Raw genomic sequence first — 23,200 nt, 5'->3', positions numbered from 1 at the left:
GCGTCACGCACCCGCCACCACATCACCCGTTCAATCGCATAGAGTGCACTACTGGCGACAACTCCAGACACATTCATTCTTATTCCTCAGTTTACCCACATCTTTCACCCCACGGTCGTCGCAATGTCTGCGCCACGTGCAACGCCACCGTTTCGGCCCTACTGTTACCTCTGCTAATGCCCACATTTCGTCCACGTTGCTCTCAGCAAAACCCTGCCGCTCTTCCTGGGAGTTCGCTGTTCTGGTCACGCAACCACCAATCAGCTACGACCGGTCGAACTGGCCAAGTTAGAGGAAACGGCCACAGGGCTCTTGGAGTAATGGGCCTTTCTGGGACTGTCTGCCAAGATTTCCTTTAAATAACTTTTTCTCCTCGCCCTTCTCTCGCTGTGCGTCGCTATCTCCAGCCTCTTTCATTCGACCGCAAGTCAGTGTCATAACCACACAGGTACTTGCATATGAATCCTACATTGACACCTGGGCCGCATAGCTTAGGGAGCCGTGCCACGCTGCGGGTGCTAACGGCTTTTCGGACTGCTTTACGTTCCTTCTGTGAGAAAGAGCAGATACCGAGAAATAAACCAACCATCCACATTCCCGGCCTAGATGTGAAGCCTTTTACCACTTCACACATTTTTCAAGCAAATGCCAATAAACTCACTCTAATTGATGGAATAAACCACTGAGCTTAGCTCTGCCAGTGTTTTAAACCGGAAGCTTCACTAGCCTTGCCAAGGCAAGGTCGATTCGACACCAGCTGCGGCGTGAGGAGCCAGCGCCACGCTATGTCGCACATGTGGAGCGCGGATCCGGCGGCGCTCAATTTTATTAGGATTGCTTCTTCTACCCAGCCCACCTGCTTCTTCACGCAGATGGCAAAGATACCTCCACAAATATACCATACTGCCTCACAAAACGCCGCATATCCTTGCAGTTCCCTGCCTACCGCTCGCCTCCTGAGAGCGCAGCCTTCAAAATGCCCGCCACACTTTTGTTTAATCAGGATCAGGCTGTGGTAACCTTAAGGTTCGCAAAAAGCCAATGAGAAGTCGAGGGCTGCAATCGGCGCTTCAGCTGCTTTTCCTTTACGTTCTCACAGAGCCACGGGAGAGTTATATCACAGCAAACCGTGTCTGGCAATGCTATATTGAGCGTCCATTTTCATGTTATTTGCTAAGAAAAAATAAGCAGCGTTTGTTCTCAAGGGCTTCCTAACTATGCTCAATTTTCTGGTTGGCTATTAACAATTTGTATAACGATGTTCTAATAAATGTGTTCTATTTGCTTCTGTGCACAACCCTGTTTTTGATGTGACCCTCCTCACACAATACTCCAGTTGGTGCCTGTGAGATACGTGAGTAAAAAACTGTGTTCAGGTCTGTGCGAGTCTAATTTGGCCTAGCAATAAAGAGTAATGAAGCATAATAAATCTTTCGCTTCCATAGCAAGGTGTAGCGAAGCTAAGCTGCAGTCATTTTATCCGATTGCTGTCTGATTAAATTTTGTTTTAGCAGAAAGTGTAGAAAATACTAGAGACATGTTCTGCCGAATTATTTGGCCTGCGGTAAAAAAAGTGCAAACTGGAGTTGTTTTTTACACTCCGCTTGAAGAACACGAACGACGAGCAGTGCAATAAGGTCACGCCACCATCTGTGTCCATATATATAACGGGAAAACTTTCATCAATATATAAACTTTTTATTTTTCCTTTCTAGGCAGTCCAGATGACTTTCCTCTGTAGATGGGCGAACTGGAAGCAGCTATGCCTGAAGTGTTGCATTTGTTTATTCATATAACGTCTAGTGTCACGAGATATCACCTCCAGTTAAGAAACTTAGTCCGGAATACTTTACTTCAAAGGCGGAGAAGAATAGGTGACCCAGCCGTTCTGCCTGATTGTCCGTGTTTCATTGACGTGTAGAAATATAAGTGAGGACTATATATTTTCTCTTTCAGACACTGCTAAGAAAAGTGAAATAATGCATATACGGAAAAAAATAACAACTTATACAGGCATTTCCTTGAATATGTGATTGCAGAGCCACAGCTGGCATTCACTAAGTATGTTGCTCGGAACACGCCACGCAAAAGAATGTATCAAATGAAACGGTAAAAGGCACGACTAACACAAAGTTACCAAAAAAATTCAACTATTAATATTTACAAAGAGATGATTGTCTTTTTTTGCCCACCCGCAGGCATAGCTGTTTTGTGGAAGAATCGTTTGTGTGCTGTTCCTTTTTACTACGGAAAACAAAATGACTAATCTTGAACATGCGCAAAATTAAACATAAGATCAGTAAATCAGTAATGTGCACAGAAAGTCCTTGCAAGTGTCGAATACAGCACTGTTTCTAAGTTTTACCTTTCTCGGCGGCCGGTTATGATTAATTGATAAACAAATGCATTGCTTCGCGTCGGCTGAGAGACGTCATGCGTCACGTCCAAGCATTCTGTCTTGTCAGAATTATCACTGTTACAACACCAACACCGTCGCGGGGTCGAGTGACTTGCCCTCCTCAGCTGGGCAGTAAACAAGGGAGCAGCACGTATTCGACGTAATTGTGAGTTAAATGCTTTCAGCAATAGGAACAATAAAATTAATCTTTACGTAGATAATTATTATAAGCCTAACATGCAGCACAACAGATTTGGCTTCAATGTAGGTTATATAGAACGACACATTTCGCTTGAAGAGGTGGCATTGATGTCTCGTTGTGCTTAGTAATGCAGTGAGCAACGTGGACAAGAAATTTATGTTTACATAGTTCACAGTAACAAGCTCAACGCAAAATATAGTCTTCTGCAGTGGGGTTTCTATTGAGTGGGCTGGGATTCTATTGAGACTCATTTCGCACGATGACGTGGCACTGCGGTCTCACTGAGCAAAATAAAGTAGTGGTCTGCAGTAATCTGCGGTGGTCTACGTTACGAAATGCTCCCCAATATTGTCACAACCTCATCACTTATGGTTTAATAAACAGCACTGCATTGATCTCTAACTTATACAACATGCACAGACCTGCTGAGAAAGACAGTGTTTATAAAGCTGACACAAGAGCGAGGCGTTTTTACCAAGTTGTCATAAAACCTCGACCAGTCGGTTTTGGTTGCAGCTAGTATTCCGTATGAAGTATGTTTAGAAAATCGGCCACACGCATACAGCAAACTAAAACCCATGAGCTGTAGTGCGGGCATATTTTACTCACAGCAAAAGTAGATAGGCTAGCAGCAAAAGCAAGGAAAATGACGCAGCCTTCATCTCTAGCCAGGAATAGAGTAAGGAAGATACGGATTGTGCCTAGGCCAAGTTTCATCTTTTAGCACTGAGTCAGGATTTGATAAATTATGCCGCTATGATAAATAGTTTCGGCGAACATTGTGAAGTCAAGTTCTCTACTGATGTGCAAATTATGATCGCCAAGCTTAGCAAATTGCTTTAGATCTCTACGTCAACCATACGTTCATCGCTTTATTAGAATTTAGAATCCTTTATATTAGCTCACATCTTTCTGCAATGACCTGCTTGCACAACTACATTCTCATGCGTTTGATATGCTTTAGTACTAAAATATAGCGAGGCGAAAATGTTGCAAATTTTCCTCCCAAAAAGTTACTGTAAATGTTGGTTGTTATTGGCTCATATCGCAGTGACGTATTTGAAGCTGTATCCAAGTTCACTTAGGACGTTTCTGCATTGCGAAGATCTACATCGAGGTCTTGGTTTCTGAGGTTCCACAAATATCGACCACCTGGGGTTATGTCGGAGCTGAGACGAGGAATAACCAGCTCCAACAGCGTTCGGATTCGAACTGCTTTCTTTTTATTGCGCTGCTCGCACTGAGAAGCCTAGTGCCAACTTCTTTGTCCAGCGGCATGTTGTGGCTTGTGGTAAGAGCGTGGCGCGAGGGCCTCTACAGTTACTTTACGGTCACTGATTTTGTATATGCACATGGGCCCCTTGCTTTTCACCTCCAATGAAAAGCAGCCCCGTGGCTATGAGCCAAGCCCACAGGTTTGGGAACAGTAGCCTGTCGCACTAAACACTGAACCAATGCGGCACAGTATAGCGAGAGCTGTACTTCCAAGGCTTGCAATTGCACTCCCAACTACGCACAGTACAGCGAATAAATAATTTTTCTACTTGTCAGCATACTATATTTCTAGGCTGATCAACAATTTCTTCCAGCACGTTCCACGTACAAGTTCCAGAATATGGAAGTCTGCTGATTGGGAAAATACGGAGCAAAGGCTCGCTGATATAACCTGTGACATAAAAGAGAGGAAAGGACAAGGACGGCGATTGATGGTGGAAAAATTTTAGTTACGGTTGTGTTAGTGGTAGGATCCAAGTCTGTGTATGGCTTGCAGATAGGACATATTTACCGATGAACATTTTGATTAACTAAAAACTTTTATTCAGCAGTTTGCGACTCTGTGGACGTCTTCCATGGTGTCACATCGATATTTATTTAATGGGCGTTTTGAGCCTATCCCTCTTAGCACAATATAAATAGTGGTTGGCAATTTTCAACCAGTCGATGTCTCTTTAAGCGTCGTTCATTCAGGCGGCAGGAGAGAGCTGCCATTTAAAGAGAGAGGCGCACACGGACATCGATTTTAGTGCCGACGTCGATGTTATTTAGACTGCACTGCCACATAATTCGACCCCTGTAAAATATGTATAGATGTCATGGGAATACAAGGAAGGTGTAGGAACTCTGCGAGTTTGTAGCGACTCGCGTGGCATGCGTCCCGCACGTGCCGAAGAGAAGGAAGCAGCGCCGGCACGATAGCTTAGGAACGCTTGCGACCTTCCCCTCGGCCGGACGCTGCCGTCGTCACCTCTTCAGCTTCTCTTCAAATAAATCACGCGATTTATTTGAGCCACGCGAGTCGCTACAAGTTCCACAATATGGAAGTCTGCTGATTGGGAAAATACGGAGCAAATGCTCGCTGATATAACCTGTGACATAAAAGAGAGGAAAGGACAAGGACGGCGATTGATGGTGGAAAAATTTTAGTTACGGTTGTGTTAGTGGTAGGATCCAAGTCTGTGTATGGCTTGCAGATAGGACATATTTACCGATGAACATTTTGATTAACTGAAAACTTTTATTCAGCAGTTTGCGACTCTGTGGACGTCTTCCATGGTGTCACATCGATATTTATTTAATGGGCGTTTTGAGCCTATCCCTCTGAAAAAGTGGTGGTGGATCAGCTTGGTTAAGCCTGGACATCAGAAGCGAAAAGCGTCGTCGGTGTCACTCTGCTGGCTGCTTAAACTGGTGGTATACGCACGGCTGATAGCCGCTTTTGAGATTCTCGCTGTCGCCGTTTGCGCTTCTCTCTTTCCTCAGGGTTCTCCGTCGCTCGTTTCTTCCGGAGCCTTTCATTCCACTCTTCCTTTCTGCACAATGTCTGCTCTGCGTCCTCGCAAAGTTCACCCTCCCTCTGTCGCCATTTAGCAAGGCGAGCCTCCCACTCTTCCAGTGTTTCAACAGCTCATTGAGCCCTGCGTTTCGCGTTCTCAGCCAATTTCAAAGCCGCCATTTCAGCATGGTCTTCCATGTCGATTGCCTGCGTTTCCTCCCAAAGCGCTCCTATCTGTACGCGCAGTAGCGGAGAGAGCGGTAGCGGCGACTCCGACAGCCCGCGCCTCTTCCGTGACGTCACTCGGTTCGACGCATGCGCGGAGCGCACATCTTCGGCGAAGGTCAACCTGCGCGATCACAGCTGTGGCTATTCTGAGACCACAGCATACGCGAGACTCGGGAGTTGAAAAAGCCTAGTAAAGCTTTTCGTTTTAAAATGAAGAAGTCGCCCAGGCAAGAATTTCAGGGCTGTATGAGGGGTTGGAAAATGCTGTTATGCTTTGTGTAGTCTGAAACATGATGACAGCGTGAAGTATGGGCGATGGAGCCTTGTCGTGCTCCAGAATTCATGTCATTGCGGTAGAAAGCATAATAAAGTATCGGTTTTCCACCCAAAATTTCAGGTTTTAATGAAATGCAGTTGATGTGTACGCTTACTGTGCTAATGCTTTTATTTTACAAATCGGGGTATACCGGGCGGACTGATGTTTGGGGTGGCATCCTAAATTAAAAGATGTCTGATGTAACTGTGCAAGAAACGGCATATTGGACACATCGCTAACAGGTGTAATGTTAAACTTAGTTTCTAGATACAAAATATGGCCTAATTGTGCGTATATTGTTCCGTTACGACGCTCGTCCGTAACGATGATTTGGCGGAGGAATTGCAATGAAGTGCGCGCATGCTACACACTGCACTGGCATCGAAAGGCTCACACGTGGCTTATTTTGTAGAAAAAATGCTATGCTTCAACAACAACATCTGGCGACATGCACAAGGAATGGCTCCGAGACCTCACACCGGTTTAGCACGATCGTGACGTTAACAACCGGTTCTATATTGAAAACGGTCACTTGACCCACACAATGTCATAAGCAAATATATTAAGATTGGCTCCGAATTTCTGTGGAAGCCTCCAGCAACTAAGCGAAAGTAGCCGTGCTGCAAGTGAAAAAAAATTAGGAGGCAATTGAGACCCCTTAAGAGCGATGAAGTTAATGCCTTTGGTGCGAGTTCTAGTGTAGCCTTTATTCCACGGAATCAAGCCGGTGGAATGGGGCAGGAGAGCTGATTTGTCGGTGCCGGATTCGTGTTCAGTAGCCCCACTCGGCTGGGATGCACAACTCAGCTGCACCGCTTTGTCTTCAGAGCAGCCGGCAGATGGCGTGCGGTGGTGTTTCAAAGGGAGAAGGAATGCCGGGATAATTAAGCATAAGGCATTGTGGGTATACAATAGGTATGAGGTTTTGAGGGGTATTTGGAAAGGAATTATGGTGCCCGGACTAACTTTCGGAAATGCGGTTTTGGGCCTAAAATCAGAGGTACAGTCGACATTAAAAATAAATCAGAGATCCGTTGGACGATTAGCACTAGGTGCCCACGGCAAAACTACAAATGAGGCGGTACAGGGAGATATGGGCTGGGCATCTTTCGAAGTACGGGAAGCTCAGAGTAAAATATTATATGAGGAACGCCTGAGGAAATTGGACAGTAACAGATGGGCAGCAAAAGTATTTAAATACCTGTACTTAAAAAGCGTGGACTCACAATGAAGAAAAAGAACTAAGAAACTAAGTAGTAAGTATGCTAGTCACAAGGACGGAGAAATAAAGTGCATTAAGCAACAGGTGAAAACACAGAAGGTAAAAATTGGATAAATTCAATGGAAAAGAAACAGAGTGTGGAATTATACCGTTAGTGAAAATGCAGATCAGGAAGGAAGATTTCTTTGATAACTCGAGAGGCAGTGCCCTACTTTTTGAAGCTCGATCAGGGTGCCTTAGAACACGCAGCTACAAAAAGAAGTTTAACAATGGAGATGAAGCATGTGCTATATGTGGAAACTCCAGTGAAACAATTGACCATATCATACTCGAATGTAATGGTATCCATCCGGAAGTTGATGCAGACGCAATCACTGTTCCTGAAGCTCTGGGGTTTAGAGATACCAGTGGCCGGGTGAATATAATAAACCGGCGGTGGAAACTAGCAAAAAACGACTAGAAAATTGGTGGCTTAAAAGCAGAGAAGTGACATAATTTTAGTAAGGTAGGAACAAAAATTTTGTAAATAGAATGATGGTTTAGTGAATCATTCTAAAACATTAATTAAGAGATAGGGAGAAAAATGAGCATGATAGCTACTGCTACCACCCCGTTTCAAAGGGGGCGCTCCTTTATTCCATCCATCCATCCGCCTGGCCACAATCCCTCCTGTGGACGGGGGTAAGCCGTTGTCGCCACATTACTTACGTTCCCATCTGGATGGCAGGAGCACTAGAAAGGGAGAATTAAAATGTTTCTCACGTGCCTGGCGTGGCGTAGTTGGTTAGGGCACTCGACTGATGATTGGAGTGCGATTCCATGTGGAAGACGGTTTATCCTTAAAGGTGAAATTTCGATGCTACCGCATGGAGCTGCCCGAAGGCGCCTTCACACCGCCTGGCAGACGTCGAGGAGGCATTTTAAGTTTTGGTTGTACGTGGCTACTGGATTGTAGTTTGTTGGATTCCTAATGATGCTAGTGAATTGGTTGTGGATAGGATTATGGAGTATTCAGGATTGGCTTCTTTGATTGTTTTATGCACCAATAAACTTGATTGCGGACTTTGGTTATGTACTGGCATCTTGTTTGACATGCTCAGCGACATTTGTTAGATTGGAGTGAGATCTCTCTCAGCTGATGGACAACTCCCCTGCAAGGCACTCAAAGCCAAGAAAGGCTTTCTCATTAATAACAAAAATCTAGATGACGTGGCAATCAAACAAGAGCGTTCCGACTGCGAAACAGGCAGTCTAGCAACACTACATGGAGGTTCGTCGGTCCGGAGTGATTAAAGATGGACTTAGTGAATTCATGATACAATCGGAAGTCATTAGGGATAAGGGAGAACATAAGAAATAGAAACAGAAGTGAAGGAAGAAACAAAACGCGTTATAAATTTGTTATCCTTTCGTCTTCACATCACGCCAGTAATTCAAGTGCCCCCCTTTCCTTTCTTTGGCCTTGGCCGCCGGCGAATAGATAGAAACTATCGTACCTTCATTTTAAACTCAGGCTGTATTTTTATTGAAACGACAGGAAAGTAAAGACAGTTTAAAAATTCGCTGCCTACCGTAATTTGATATAGTGTTTGCGAACGCTCAGCCAGTACACAAAGGAATTTTAACGTTGGTAAGGTGCTACTTCATAGTGAGTACGCATCCATGCTGTTATGATTCTGAGCAGGTTAATGAACCAGTGGATAGTGTACATACTCTTACCAGGTCTTGAAAGCAGCTGCAGAGCTGTGGTACTTCCGCCAGAATATCCCGCTTGAGGCAATGTACAGATCACTTTAGGGGAATTGCTCTTTCCTCACGCGTTTGTTGCCACTTGTTTCTTTGCAGCCAGTGGAAGTTGCAGGAAGTATATTGTGATATTGGCATACGCGCTATTTAAGTGGTACATATTACGCCAACCAAATACCTATTGAAAGTTTTTGAAAAGTAGATGGCGACATATGTCACGGTGTTTGCCTGTGTACACACTGGAGGAGTGGTTAAACGGTAGAATTGAGCGAGTGTTTTGTTGTATACAACCTCTTAATCCCCCGTGTAAGGGCACAGACGTAAACACAAAACTTAAGTTTACGTGAGAAAGTAGCGTTGCTATGAGTGAGTGAGTGAGTGAAAACTTTATTGAATATTTTAAGGGTTTCGCGGTTGTGAAGTCTCCGTCGTCTTCTCTGGCGCTGGCGACTTGAGGCTTCTCGTCAGCAAGGGTGGGCCCCTATTCCAAGGCTCCACTGAGTCGTGCTGCATCAGTCGCGTGCTGCACTAAGGCCCTTTGGGTCGCGAGCTCGCCGCTGGTGAGCCGACTCTCCCATTGCTCCGCACTCGGGTCTTCGTGTTGGTGGAATGCTTTGTTGCGTTCGCATTCCCACGTGATATGATAAAGTGTAGGTGTGGCACCGCACCAAGGGCAGGTGGCTCTGTATTGTGTCGGGAACATTTTATTAAGTATGTGTAGGTTAGGAAAGGAGTTGGTCTGTAATCTGCGCCAGCCGATCGCTTCCTCCTTTGTTAGGGCTTTGTATGGTGGCGGATATCTAATTCTAGCTCCCCTATGCAAGTGCAAGATCTCTGCGTATCCCCCCTCGCAAGCCTGTAGGCGGAGCTCCGGAGCATTTGACTGCCCTGCTCGGAATGCGTAACCTCGAGCTAGGCTGTCTGCTCTTTCGTTCCCCCCTGTGCCCGTGTGGCCCGGGATCCAGATTAGGTTATGCCTGGGTTTCTCCTCGGCGGAGGTTGCCCCGCTGAGTATTTTAAGGGCTGTTCTGCTGATCCTGCCCCTCGTGTAGTTCCTGCACGTCTCCTTCGAGTCCGTCAGTATGTTGAGAGATCGGCCCGTTCTGTAGCCTTATGCTGCCGCCAGCGCCACGGCAATTTCTTCGGCCTCCGCTGTGCCGGCGACCTTTGCCGTGGCACACGTGATCATGTTTCCTTCCTTGTTTACCACTACCGTCGCGGCTACGCGTTCTCTCTCGCGCGGATATACGGCAGCGTCCGTGTATACGGTGTTGTCTAACTGGGCTAGCGTTCTCTCAACGTACTCGGCCCTCGCCTTTCGTCTGTTTTCGTGAAGATTGGGGTCCATGAGAGAGTAATTTCTCATTGACATCCACTCCAGCGCAGAAATGAAAGCTATACTGCTCTCTCATGAACGCGCGCTCGCGCGCGCGTTCTACTGCAGGCCCCAAATAAACGTTTTACCAATCCAATCATCCTGGTCCAGGAATCTAACCCTGGTCCACTGTCTTTACGGGGCAGTCGGTCTACGAACTGAGCTAATCAGGACGGTCAGCAGAACAGATAGTAGGGTGAGAGCGAATTGATCAATATCTCGAAGTAGGAATGGTTTTACTCGGATATTTAGGGGAATCCCCCAGGTTGAAAGCTGCATAGCTTTCTTTAGCGGCTGTATGGCTGCGCTTGGGTAGATTCCAATGCTCTGTTATTACAAATCTACTCCAGTTTGGAGGATTTCCCTGAATATCCGGCGAAGTAGTGTTGTTATGCTGCGCTTGATATAAAACAACACTCAAACTAATAGAAGTGAAGTGACATTGCTAGGAGACAATATACACAGTGGAATGTATGATCGCTCGGAACAATTCCAATACTGATGATTGATTTGTAGTAAGTTTTTGTACACCTAATAAAGCGTTTAAAACATGGTGGGATGCATTCGGCAAGCACTCTTAGGTTGTACACAGCAACTTATGAGTAGTCTTCAAAAGTAGACTGTACTCCATGAAAACGCTACAGTGGCTCAAGTCATATAGTAAGGATGGGCTGGTGTGCATTGGATGACGACCTAAGATTATGAATGGCAGCGTACAAGTATCTCTCATCAATAAAGGCTTAAATATTAAATATAACTTACCTTTATTGACTTATGCAGCAAGAATTCAGGTAACAAAACATTTGAAGTCAAGTAAAATATTCCAGACGAATATGATGAAGCAAGTGATATGTAAGAGAAAGAGACGCTGGAAAACGGTTCAGGAACAAATGCGGCCTGCTTACAAAATCTTTCCTTGCACTCCTACGTTAACCCTCTGTTCTTACACTATTCCAGCTTCAGATAACACTAGCTTTCTGGGTGGTATTTTTGATTCTGCACTTACATTCTCAGCCCACTTCACTCATCTGAAAACAATATCTATGTTTGGCATCCGAGGTCTCATTAAAGCACGCCCATATTTCCCTGTTACATTGTCTTATCTCTGTATTATGCTTTCGTTCACAGTCGCCTCACTTGCGGGGTTGTCGTTTGGGGAAATACAACTGCCAATTATCGTCTGCACAGCATATACCAAATCAGGCCATCCGCATTATCACCTGCAGCACTTTTTCCACCAGCGCTCGTCCCTTATTATATGAACTTCATTTCTTATCAGTCCACCAGCTCTCTCAGTACCACCTTGTAATCGCTCTCTTTAAGCTATTGAATGGCAGCTTGCATTTCCAGTTTGTGAACCGTTACTACTTTCTAACTATATTTCTACGAGATTTGCAGCGAATAACAATTTCCTACTCCCGAAAGTTCGTACTAATTATAGAAAAATGACGACATCTTTTGCAACCATTTCATTTTTGAAATCATTGCCTTTAAAACTGAAAACTTATATGTCCTTGCGCACATTTAAGAATAACTTGGACTATTTGTTGAATTGCTGATGTTTTATATTTTTTACGTCTAATACCTGTGTTAGTGCCTTTGTTTTGTGTAAAAATACTGATTTGCATGTTTTGTATATTATAACCTTTCGCTATCTATTCTGTTATTATTTATTTTGTTGTAGGCATCTATCGAGGGTGCCGGTGCAGTCTTCTGACTATGGGTGCCTCGTCTGTATATTTATGCACTTTTTTAATATGTTCAAGCTAATAAACTTTCACTTTCACTTTCAAAACAAGAGATGATAAAACTCGGAATAAGCCCTGAATATTGGGCAAAGGCAGGGGAATCAATGGTACCTTACAGAGAGAGTACAGATTCTAAGAAAAGTCAAGCGTTCCAAAGGGCGGAGAAGAGTGTACCAAATGAGAGTAGGAGGTTCGTGGTCAGGATGATGCCATACCTGAGTTTAGAAATGGTTTGATCAAAGGTGTCTGAGTGAGGACTTTGTCTGTCAGTGGCATTGTTTGCCATTGCCTGACATTGCCGTGGAATATAAAGTGTACGCAGCAAGCAGTGATCCCATAAGCAACTCTTTCCTATTCTCAGAGTTTTGTCTTGAAGCTGACAGAAGATTGTATTTTGTGTCGGCGTACATAAACGAAAACGTAACACAGGTAAAGACAATGTATGCGCATGAATTGGAATGTATTTCAATTTACCAGCTATATCTTCCAAATATGTTTGAGGGAGGCATTTTCCAGAAACGATTTGGATATAAATTGTGGAAATTTATTTTAGTAAGGCCTTTCGTCAAGCAGGGAACAGTAAATCCCCACGTTGGACAAATCACAGACACTCAAAGGACTTACATTTCGGCTACCATGAATGTGACACTCTCTACCATGAATACAACCGCAGCCCTTAAAAACTCTATAGATAACAAAAGAGCAAACCAATGAACAACTGGTGCCAACAGAACAATGTTTTGTCTTAAATTTTAATGCTAATACACATTTTCAACAGCACAAGAGGCGCCTGTACACATGGACTACACAGGACGGTCTGTACGCAGGAACCAGACTGAATATATTCTTTGCCGACAGAGATAGAAAAGCGCTATACATGCAGTAAAAGCAAGGCCTGGGGACGATTTTGGCACCTATCATCAGCTTCTTGTTGCCAAATTTAAGTTTTGAGTGAAGAAAGCACAGAAAACCAGAAGGCCATTCAGGCATGATGTGGATCAAATTCCATCGAAATATGCTGCGGAAGTGAGGAATGGATTTCAAAAATGAGGTCTAAATATGGACTGATGTTCGTGATATAATACAAGCATTTGCTACTAAGGTAGTTCTAAAGAAAGAGAAATGCAAGAAACCAAACTGGTTGTCTGAAGAGGCTCTGCAAGTAGCTCATGAAAGGAGGATGGCAAAAGGTATGGGTGAAAGAGGAAGATATAAGGTTCTAAATGCTGATTTTTCAAAGAACAGCAAGGAGAGATAAGAATGCCTTCCTGAACATACAGTGCAAAGAAGTAGAGGACAACAACCAATTGAGAAACGCAAGAGCTGGTTATAAGACAATCAAAAATATTGAAGGAAGCTTCTGTGCTAAGCTGGGCGTAATAAATTAAAAACGAGGCAGGGACCTCGCTGAAGCCTCAGATATATAGCTGGCAAGAATACACAGAAGAACTGTACAACAAGAACCCGGATGTGCAGACCCAACATAAGAAAGATGTAATCACTGACCTCGAGCCGGGTATCCTGAACAGTGTAGTTGAATGGGCCTTAGCCAGCCTTGCTGAGAACAAAGCTAGCGGAATTGATGGCATTGCAGCTGAGTTGCTTCAAAACGTTACCGATGGCGCTGTTAACGTTCTGTATGCATTATGTCAGCAAAATTGGACAACCCTGCAGTGGACACAGGATTGGAGGAGGTCAGTTTACGTTCCCATTCCAAAGAAAGGCAGTGCCAAACATTGTTCCAACTACCTAAAGGTCGCCCTTTTTCGCATGCTATCAAGTAGATGCTGAAACTCCTCCAAGGACGGCTGCAGCAGTATGTGGATCGGGAGGTTCCGGACGTGCAAGCTTAGTTCCGCAAGTGAAGAGGAACTAGAGACCAGATTGCCAACCTTAATTCGCTGGATCATGGAAAAGGCAAGAGAGTTCCAGAAACCCATCTACTTCTACTTTATTGATTATGAGAAAGCGTTTGATTGCACCGATCACATCATTGTGGCAAGATCTCCAGGAGATGGGAGTTCCAATTCACCTCATCTGTCTCCTCAGGAACCTGTATGAAGGGCAAGAGGCCACAGTCAGAACTGGGCATAGTCTTACTGATTGGTTTCCGATTGAGAAAGGAGTGAGGCAAGGCTGCATACTGCCGCCCTGCCTAATTAACCTATATGCAGAGTGCATCATGAGGAAGGCAGGTCTGGACGAGTCTTCAGCTGGAGTGAAGATTGCTGGAAAACTTATCAACAATCTTAGATATGCGGATGATACCATTTTAATGGTAGAAAGTGAAGTGGAACTCAAGAGACGTCTGACGCCCGTGAAAAAAGAGAGTCAGAATTTTGGGCTTAAGCTGAACATTAAAAAGAGGAAGATCATGGCATCTTGATGTATGGATGCGAGCGTTGAACTGTGAAGAAGGCTATATCGCCGAAGAATTGACGCTTTTGAATTGTGGTGCTGGCGGAGACTTTTGAGAGTTGCTTGTACTGGTAAAAAGTCTAATCAGTCCATATTGCCGACCATAACCCCTGACTGGTCATTGGAAGGTCAAATTCTAAACTTAAATCTCAGCTACTTTGGTCAATGAGAAGATCCTCGAGGTGCTACAGATGAAGCTATGTGATATTAGTGGGAGACCGGAAAGCATGGCGTGATATGGGCCATAGGGTCACAAAGAGTCGGACACAACTGAACGACTGAACTGGACTGAATACATATATGTACCTTACGTTTTGCTTCATTATCACTCAGCACAGGAGAAGAAGCTGCGTTGGTCGCATTTTATGGATGCCATGAAATTACTAAACCTTAAAATTGGCTTGTCTTTTTTACTTCATAGATAAGCATGGATTAGGAAAAATAAAACAAATGCCACGCTGCTGAAACACTTGCGCAAACATATTTATTCGAGCTCTTAGTAGATTGCATCAGATGCCCCTGCTACTGCACCGACGGGTAAACGCGAGGAACATAGCGCTTTTCTCAGCATTGCAGCACGGAAGTTTAATCCCAGCCTTGGTCACAAGCAGGCTCTATAGACAAAGGAGATTTCAGCTTTTGAAACAGCGATCGAAAATTTTAAGCAGTTATAATTTAATCTAAATATGGGAAGAAACGAATGATTGCGGAAGAAGGAAGTATAAAGTTCAAGTTTCACCTAATGCAGTGTCTAAGAAAAGAATCTCAAAAACAGCAAGACTGCACGAAAGGTCGTTTTTCAGCTTTTTCGAAATGACTTGCTCCGACTCTTGGTATCATTGCACGATCGGTATAAAACTTATTACTATATGCAAATCTCAGTACGTAGGATAGCTATGCTTGGACCGGAGGTTGCGATATGACGTGATGTGGATTCAGTCAATCTTGATTTGCATTAAATATCCCCATACTTGTTGAATGTAAATATGTTGTGAAAAGACGAAGAGTGTGCCCACTGGAAGTCCATGGACTTCTGTTAGCTCTGTCTGTATTCCTTACAAACATTGCACCCTGAAGCATTAGGACGTTCTCAATGTTGATTCGATTTTTACTTATTTTGTGGCGTTGATTATCTCAAACGATAGAAAATGTAGCCAGTTGCTACAGAGTGTATGAACGTTTCCAACTGTTTAATTTCGTTCCTGAGTACTACATCGCGAGGAGCACCATCAAAGTTAATGTAGCTATGGCAGTGAAAAAAAACTGATGTATATCTTAGTATCTTTTCTGTCTTGACTACCTTTGAAATTTAATCTGCTTTGATAATAAATATTCAAGCAAAATCTGTGCTTTGGCGCAAGTGCTACCTCACTGTATTCTCGCGCAAAACAAAGTGAAAACGCGGCATGGTATATATGACAAAATGCTTTTAGCTGTCAATGCGCCATTGGCTGTGGAAGACGCCGTAGTGGAGGGCTCCGGTATTTTTTACAGTTAACCGGCTACTGAAGCCAGGACCAACCCTCTTCACCGATCTCACCATTCGAGCTCTTGGCTAGGGGGGGAGTGCTGAAAACATCATGCGCTGAAAATGAAAACGGACGGACGCCTTTTGCATACATGAGTCGATTTTTCTTTTTAATGAAACGCTGGCAGGCTCAACGACCCGTCAATTGGCAGGTTGTAGTGCGAAAATACGCGAAGAAGCAGTTTCAGCTGTATATTGTCTCCATATAGGAGCTATCGCGTCAAATAGCGATGGTTTAACCGTAGCCTCCGTAAGCAGCTCCGGTGAAACGATACTCTTGATTGCGGTGGCCATAGACCTAAACGTTCTTTCAGCGCCATTTCGGAGGCGCAGTGTCAAATGTCGGAGCTATAATATATGCGCCAAACGAATGGTTAAGCCCCTGGCCTCCACGATCCGTAGCCACCGTGAGCAGCTCTGGTCATACGATTTTCTTGGTCGCGGAGGCTTTACAGTTAACGTCAGCTCCCGTGCGACAACATATTGAGCCTACTCCCGCTAAGAATACTCTGGCTGTAATGTCACAGGCAATGTCACAGGCAAAGGATCAGACAGAAGCTGTTGTATTACCTGCCGCATCTGATGTTAGTGGACTGCTCTACCATCAAAGCCCATCGCCAGGCCTCATCACAGTTTGGTTGCCACACGTGCTGAAAATTCCAACCACCCAAACAGCCAGCAGGTGAAAGAAATGCTGAAACAGCTTGTTCGTTCAATGCGGGTGCTGCTCTTTAGCATCAACACGCAAACAGCAAACTTTGTTGAGTGTTTGGACGCATTTGAGCCGCTTGTGGCGGCATTGCAATAATTCACAATGGCGCAACAAACTAACGCCACCTCTGTGACGATGCACTTGCGCCGCAGTGTAGTGATGCAATGGAATGTCCGAGGCCTGCGTGGTCGTCTGAGTTACTTACGGCAGCGTGTACAGAAGTACCGCTTTTCTGTGATTGTGATCTGTGAGCCCAACATGCCGGACTTTCCGCCTTAGAGGATATGTTCTGCTATGGTCTCCAGAAGTAGACGAAGCAAGCAAAGTGCTGGTGTGTGTACCCCAAGCCATTGCGCACGTCCTCCGTGCTCTACAGCCCCAGAACACGAATCACTACATTTGTTTGACATTAACCCTAAAAGGACGAGTATGTTCTGTAACTGGCGCTTATATTCCATCGAAGGATGGCGTTGACAAGTCATATCAATTTTCAACAATCCAGTGTTGTGCAGCTCCTCGTAATATTCTGGGTGACTTTAAGGCTCACCACTCTCAGTGGAGTAGTGCCATAATGAGCAATCGAGTAAGAGGCCTTGCAGGCGTTTTGCATACACCAGATCTCGTCATATAAACGACGGCTCACCGATGTTTTTACGCGGAACAACCTACAGCAGCTGCTTGGATGTGGCGTTTGTTTCCAGAAACCTCCATCCCTCTGTTTCTTGGTGTAGGGATGTGGAAACACATGGGAGTGATCACATACCAACGAACGTATCCATCAAGTGGCTCGCATCTGCCACTTCGCCTCGGGTGAAACACACAGACTGGCCTGCCTTTAGAGCACCGGTGAAGACTTCCAGCGTGGATCTCCAGTCACCATCTCACACAGAGGGCCTCATTACTTCCTCTCTCAGTGAGAAAACTCGCTATGTTTGTGTGCCGGCGTCAGCGTCCAGCATCGACGTGTAATACGAGCGGCTTCGCGCGACCCGTCGGCGGGCTGAAAGGAAGTACAGAAGAACGAAATCCACGCAGAATCTCGCACTTTCCAACCGAGCTAAACAATACGTTTTGCGCCACCTGGAGAGGTGGCGCAAACTCTTCGCGGCAGAATAGTGCGCAACGATCAATGTACGGGAAAATGTGTCAGCCGCTACCCGATTACTCTTTTTGGAGTCGTAATACCGTACGTCTCCAGGCACAGATTCTTGGGAGTAAGTATTGACAATCGACTATCTTGGCCGAAACATATTATTATGGTGAAGAAAAAGCTAATTAGTTTTTGCCGTGTACTTCGTCTCATAGCTGGCTTCAAATGGGGTCCGACTGAGCGCTCCTTAATAAGGCTTTTGTTTGTTGGCTACACCCGGCACAGTCTCCCAGTACCCTCTTGCATGAGCATTTCCTGCTTGCGGACTTAAGAGAGGGTACAAGCTCTGGTACTGAAAATATGCCTTGGACTGCCCAGATGCATCTCTAACAAAGGCACAATTGAAGAGGCATATGCTCGCCGAATATCCATATACTTGTCACACGAACCACTTCATGTATATTTACGAGCACTTACAAGACACCGTTTTTACCCACTCAGCAAGATTCTGGATTAGTGGCTGGACTGCAGTTTTACAAGTGCACTCCGCTGCCATCAATCGCAAGTACCGACAGGATATGCCCTCCCATATCGTTCCCGGAATACTAAACAAATCAATGGTGCCACTTAGTGGACTCAAACAACATACTCTGGCGCACATATGGTCAGAATATCCTAATTATATTCACGTATGCACTGATGGATCTGTGTCAGCCCAGGCATCCGCTGCACCTGTGGTCATACCAGCTCAGAAAACTCAGAAAACGACTCAGCAGTTCCTATTGGGGTATACTTCTACAACAACCACTGCTGAACTTGTAGTCATTCGGGAATCTTTTCGCTACATATGGGGGGGACCACCTCAAAAATGGTGTGTATTCACGGACTCAAAGACTGCATTGCAAATTTTTGAAAACTCCTTACGTCACGCTGCCTACCAGTCCCTGGCACTAAACAGTATGGCGCTCCTCACATCTGCCCAGTTGCAAGGCCGCAGGATAATGTTTCAGTGAATCCCTGCCCACTGCGGGCTCCATGGGAATGAACAGGCCGATGATGAAGCGTAAAGCGCACGCAGCAATGGCCTCCAAACCGCTGTCCCTTTTACAAGAGCGGATATGGCTTGGCTTGCCTTCTTACGAGTTGTATGAAGAATGCTACAGCAGCTGCTGCTGTAGCAGCTTAAGAATGCTACAGCAGCAGGCACCCGACACATTAGGAAGCTCAATCGAACATTGAAATGTTATCTTCCGCGTGATATCCGCGTCATCAGGCATGCTTGCTACATAGAGTTCGTTTAAACGTGGCTTTCAAGCGCAAGTACTTAAATTTAATTGGACAGGTGGACTCGCAGGATGGTTCAACTTGTAGCATCTCAAATACTGTGGACCTTATATTATTGGTGTGCCCAGTGTATTCGTGCGAAAAAAGTGTACTAGCCGCTTCCTTGAAGCGTTTGGACAAGCGGCCTTTGACGGAGTAAGTGGTGCTGAGCGCTTGGCACGACAAAGGGAAGGGTGTCCAGGCAGTGCATGCTCTTTGTTGTTTTTTTTTGCTCCAGCGGACTTGATTCGCACTTGTGAAGCAAGCTACTATGCCTATATATATATTTCATATATATATATATATATATATATATATATATATATATATATATATATATATATATATATATATATAGGCATCATTATCTTCTTTCTTCTCTCCTTTCCCTTCCCCGGTGCAGAGTAGCAGGCCAGATTTGAATTATTCCGGCCTGCCTGCCTGCCTGCCTGCCTGCCTGCCTGCCTGCCTGCCTGCCTGCCTGCCTGCCTGCCTGCCTGCCTGCCTGCCTGCCTGCCTGCCTGCCTGCCTGCCTGCCTGCCTGCCTGCCTGCCTGCCTGCCTGCCTGCCTGCCTGCCTGCCTGCCTGCCTGCCTGCCTGCCTGCCTGCCTGCCTGCCTGCCTGCCTGCCTGCCTGCCTGCCTGCCTGCCTGCCTGCCTGCCTGCCTGCCTGCCTGCCTGCCTGCCTGCCTGCCTGCCTGCCTGCCTGCCTGCCTGCCTGCCTGCCTGCCTGCCTGCCTGCCTGCCTGCCTGCCTGCCTGCCTGCCTGCCTGCCTGCCTGCCTGCCTGCCTGCCTGCCTGCCTGCCTGCCTGCCTGCCTGCCTGCCTGCCTGCCTGCCTGCCTGCCTGCCTGCCTGCCTGCCTGCCTGCCTGCCTGCCTGCCTGCCTGCCTGCCTGCCTGCCTGCCTGCCTGCCTGCCTGCCTGCCTGCCTGCCTGCCTGCCTGCCTGCCTGCCTGCCTGCCTGCCTGCCTGCCTGCCTGCCTGCCTGCCTGCCTGCCTGCCTGCCTGCCTGCCTGCCTGCCTGCCTGCCTGCCTGCCTGCCTGCCTGCCTGCCTGCCTGCCTGCCTGCCTGCCTGCCTGCCTGCCTGCCTGCCTGCCTGCCTGCCTGCCTGCCTGCCTGCCTGCCTGCCTGCCTGCCTGCCTGCCTGCCTGCCTGCCTGCCTGCCTGCCTGCCTGCCTGCCTGCCTGCCTGCCTGCCTGCCTGCCTGCCTGCCTGCCTGCCTGCCTGCCTGCCTGCCTGCCTGCCTGCCTGCCTGCCTGCCTGCCTGCCTGCCTGCCTGCCTGCCTGCCTGCCTGCCTGCCTGCCTGCCTGCCTGCCTGCCTGCCTGCCTGCCTGCCTGCCTGCCTGCCTGCCTGCCTGCCTGCCTGCCTGCCTGCCTGCCTGCCTGCCTGCCTGCCTGCCTGCCTGCCTGCCTGCCTGCCTGCCTGCCTGCCTGCCTGCCTGCCTGCCTGCCTGCCTGCCTGCCTGCCTGCCTGCCTGCCTGCCTGCCTGCCTGCCTGCCTGCCTGCCTGCCTGCCTGCCTGCCTGCCTGCCTGCCTGCCTGCCTGCCTGCCTGCCTGCCTGCCTGCCTGCCTGCCTGCCTGCCTGCCTGCCTGCCTGCCTGCCTGCCTGCCTGCCTGCCTGCCTGCCTGCCTGCCTGCCTGCCTGCCTGCCTGCCTGCCTGCCTGCCTGCCTGCCTGCCTGCCTGCCTGCCTGCCTGCCTGCCTGCCTGCCTGCCTGCCTGCCTGCCTGCCTGCCTGCCTGCCTGCCTGCCTGCCTGCCTGCCTGCCTGCCTGCCTGCCTGCCTGCCTGCCTGCCTGCCTGCCTGCCTGCCTGCCTGCCTGCCTGCCTGCCTGCCTGCCTGCCTGCCTGCCTGCCTGCCTGCCTGCCTGCCTGCCTGCCTGCCTGCCTGCCTGCCTGCCTGCCTGCCTGCCTGCCTGCCTGCCTGCCTGCCTGCCTGCCTGCCTGCCTGCCTGCCTGCCTGCCTGCCTGCCTGCCTGCCTGCCTGCCTGCCTGCCTGCCTGCCTGCCTGCCTGCCTGCCTGCCTGCCTGCCTGCCTGCCTGCCTGCCTGCCTGCCTGCCTGCCTGCCTGCCTGCCTGCCTGCCTGCCTGCCTGCCTGCCTGCCTGCCTGCCTGCCTGCCTGCCTGCCTGCCTGCCTGCCTGCCTGCCTGCCTGCCTGCCTGCCTGCCTGCCTGCCTGCCTGCCTGCCTGCCTGCCTGCCTGCCTGCCTGCCTGCCTGCCTGCCTGCCTGCCTGCCTGCCTGCCTGCCTGCCTGCCTGCCTGCCTGCCTGCCTGCCTGCCTGCCTGCCTGCCTGCCTGCCTGCCTGCCTGCCTGCCTGCCTGCCTGCCTGCCTGCCTGCCTGCCTGCCTGCCTGCCTGCCTGCCTGCCTGCCTGCCTGCCTGCCTGCCTGCCTGCCTGCCTGCCTGCCTGCCTGCCTGCCTGCCTCGCGGATGCAGAGCGTCAAACAGGGGAGCTATTTGTCTACCTTAACTAGGGACCGAATTAAAAAAGCGCTCTATAACTCCTCTTGTTTGAGAATATCTAAAAATTCTGCTGCTATTGGTGACCACCGCCAGTTTGAATGCTTGCGCTTGAAAAACAGGTGAAGTTGCACACCTAGTTAAACCCGTGGTTTAGACCATATTTTAACGCGCGAAGAGTCGCTCTAAAATGTTTTACAGTAGACCTGAAATTGCGGCTTGTCATCGGTGGCTGTAGAGCTGAGACGGCATCGTCGGTGTGAGCAATGATGAAGGACGGTGCCCGAGAATGCATACTACTTGCCCAACGAATTGTTCCGACACCTATGTTTCAGCTAGACAAGTCGAGAACGGCATGGCTGTGCGACGAAATACAAGACGTACTGGCGAAAGCTCTGTCTGTGTTTTGGCAGGTGCTGCGGGCACAATGATGTTTTGTCTTTTTCAGTTCCGGAGAATTTCAAGTCCGCATAGCCAACGAGCAGATTGTCGGTCTCGCACAACCGATGGTTGATGGCATGTGCTGTGGGCACTACAATTTATTACAAATACCTATTGCGTCCATTGGGCATTATCGTAAGGGGAGTTGCAAACATAAAGAAAAAAACAAACAAATACGCGGAAGCGAAAGCATACAATCAGACGATATTTTGTCGTTTTTGGTTCCGGAGGATTTCAAGTCTGCGTAGGCAACAAGCAGATTGTCGGTCTCACACAACCGACTTTTAGCAAATCGATGCGTCCAGTGGCTGAGGCCACATGGAAACTTTTCGCAATGAAGGATTCGTTTCACAGTATATATCCAGAGGAAGAGGTGAAGATGACGTACCTGACAAAACAAACGAAAACGAGAACGTTTAGTAGCGTACGACCAAAACGCACTGCTTGTTTTTTGTGAAGTTTTAATTCAATGTACCAGACGTTCATGTGGCCTCAAAAGATTATATTTGGGCTGTATGGTCGTTTATTGCTTCTTAAATAAAAGAAAGGTAACCCCGAATATATTTCCTTCGACCAAATTTCTCCCCATATTTGCAAACCTGAAACAATAACTTGGTCTAAGAGAACGCTTAAAAAAGAACTGGCCCTTCTAGGAGCTGTTTTAGTGAATCCGTTATTTTTACTGTTTGTGTACATCAGCCAGCTCTTGCTCACGGCGAAGATAGTTACCGTGGAGACGATTGAATTGAAGGACTTGCTTTTTCAGTTTAGGGGCCTCAGAAAGGTTAATGGCCTGCCCGCTAAGGTTGGTGGGTACCAAAGGAGACAACAAATATCGTGTTGTCGGTAGAGCACACGTTGGCTATTGTCCTCGATAAGATTCATGCGGGTGATGAGTTGACAGGAGTGGTTTGTTTGCCCAGTGTGGTAATATCAGCTCAAATCAGTCGCCGAGAATATTGCAATCAAATCTAAAAAGCAGCAATTTGTGGCTCGCCTTTAGATCGTGGATTACCTCATATGGATGAAATACTATTCTGAAATGTTTAAAATGGGATAAAGGTCGCGTTCAACGCTTATTGAGATATTGGCAATACAATGAAAAGTTATCACTGCAATAAGAAATATGTGAAGCCCTAAAAACTGCTGTACATTGGCTTCAATCAATTAGTCACAGTGGGCTAAAAACAGGTCTCTAAGGGCCAGCGCTAAGCGGGC

This window comes from Amblyomma maculatum, chromosome 8, assembly GCF_055883805.1.
Source record: "Amblyomma maculatum isolate TAMU_Amacu chromosome 8, ASM5588380v1, whole genome shotgun sequence".
Lineage (NCBI taxonomy): Eukaryota > Metazoa > Arthropoda > Arachnida > Ixodida > Ixodidae > Amblyomma > Amblyomma maculatum.
The sequence above is the reverse complement of the archived record's forward strand: the minus strand, read 5'-3'. Positions refer to the sequence as shown.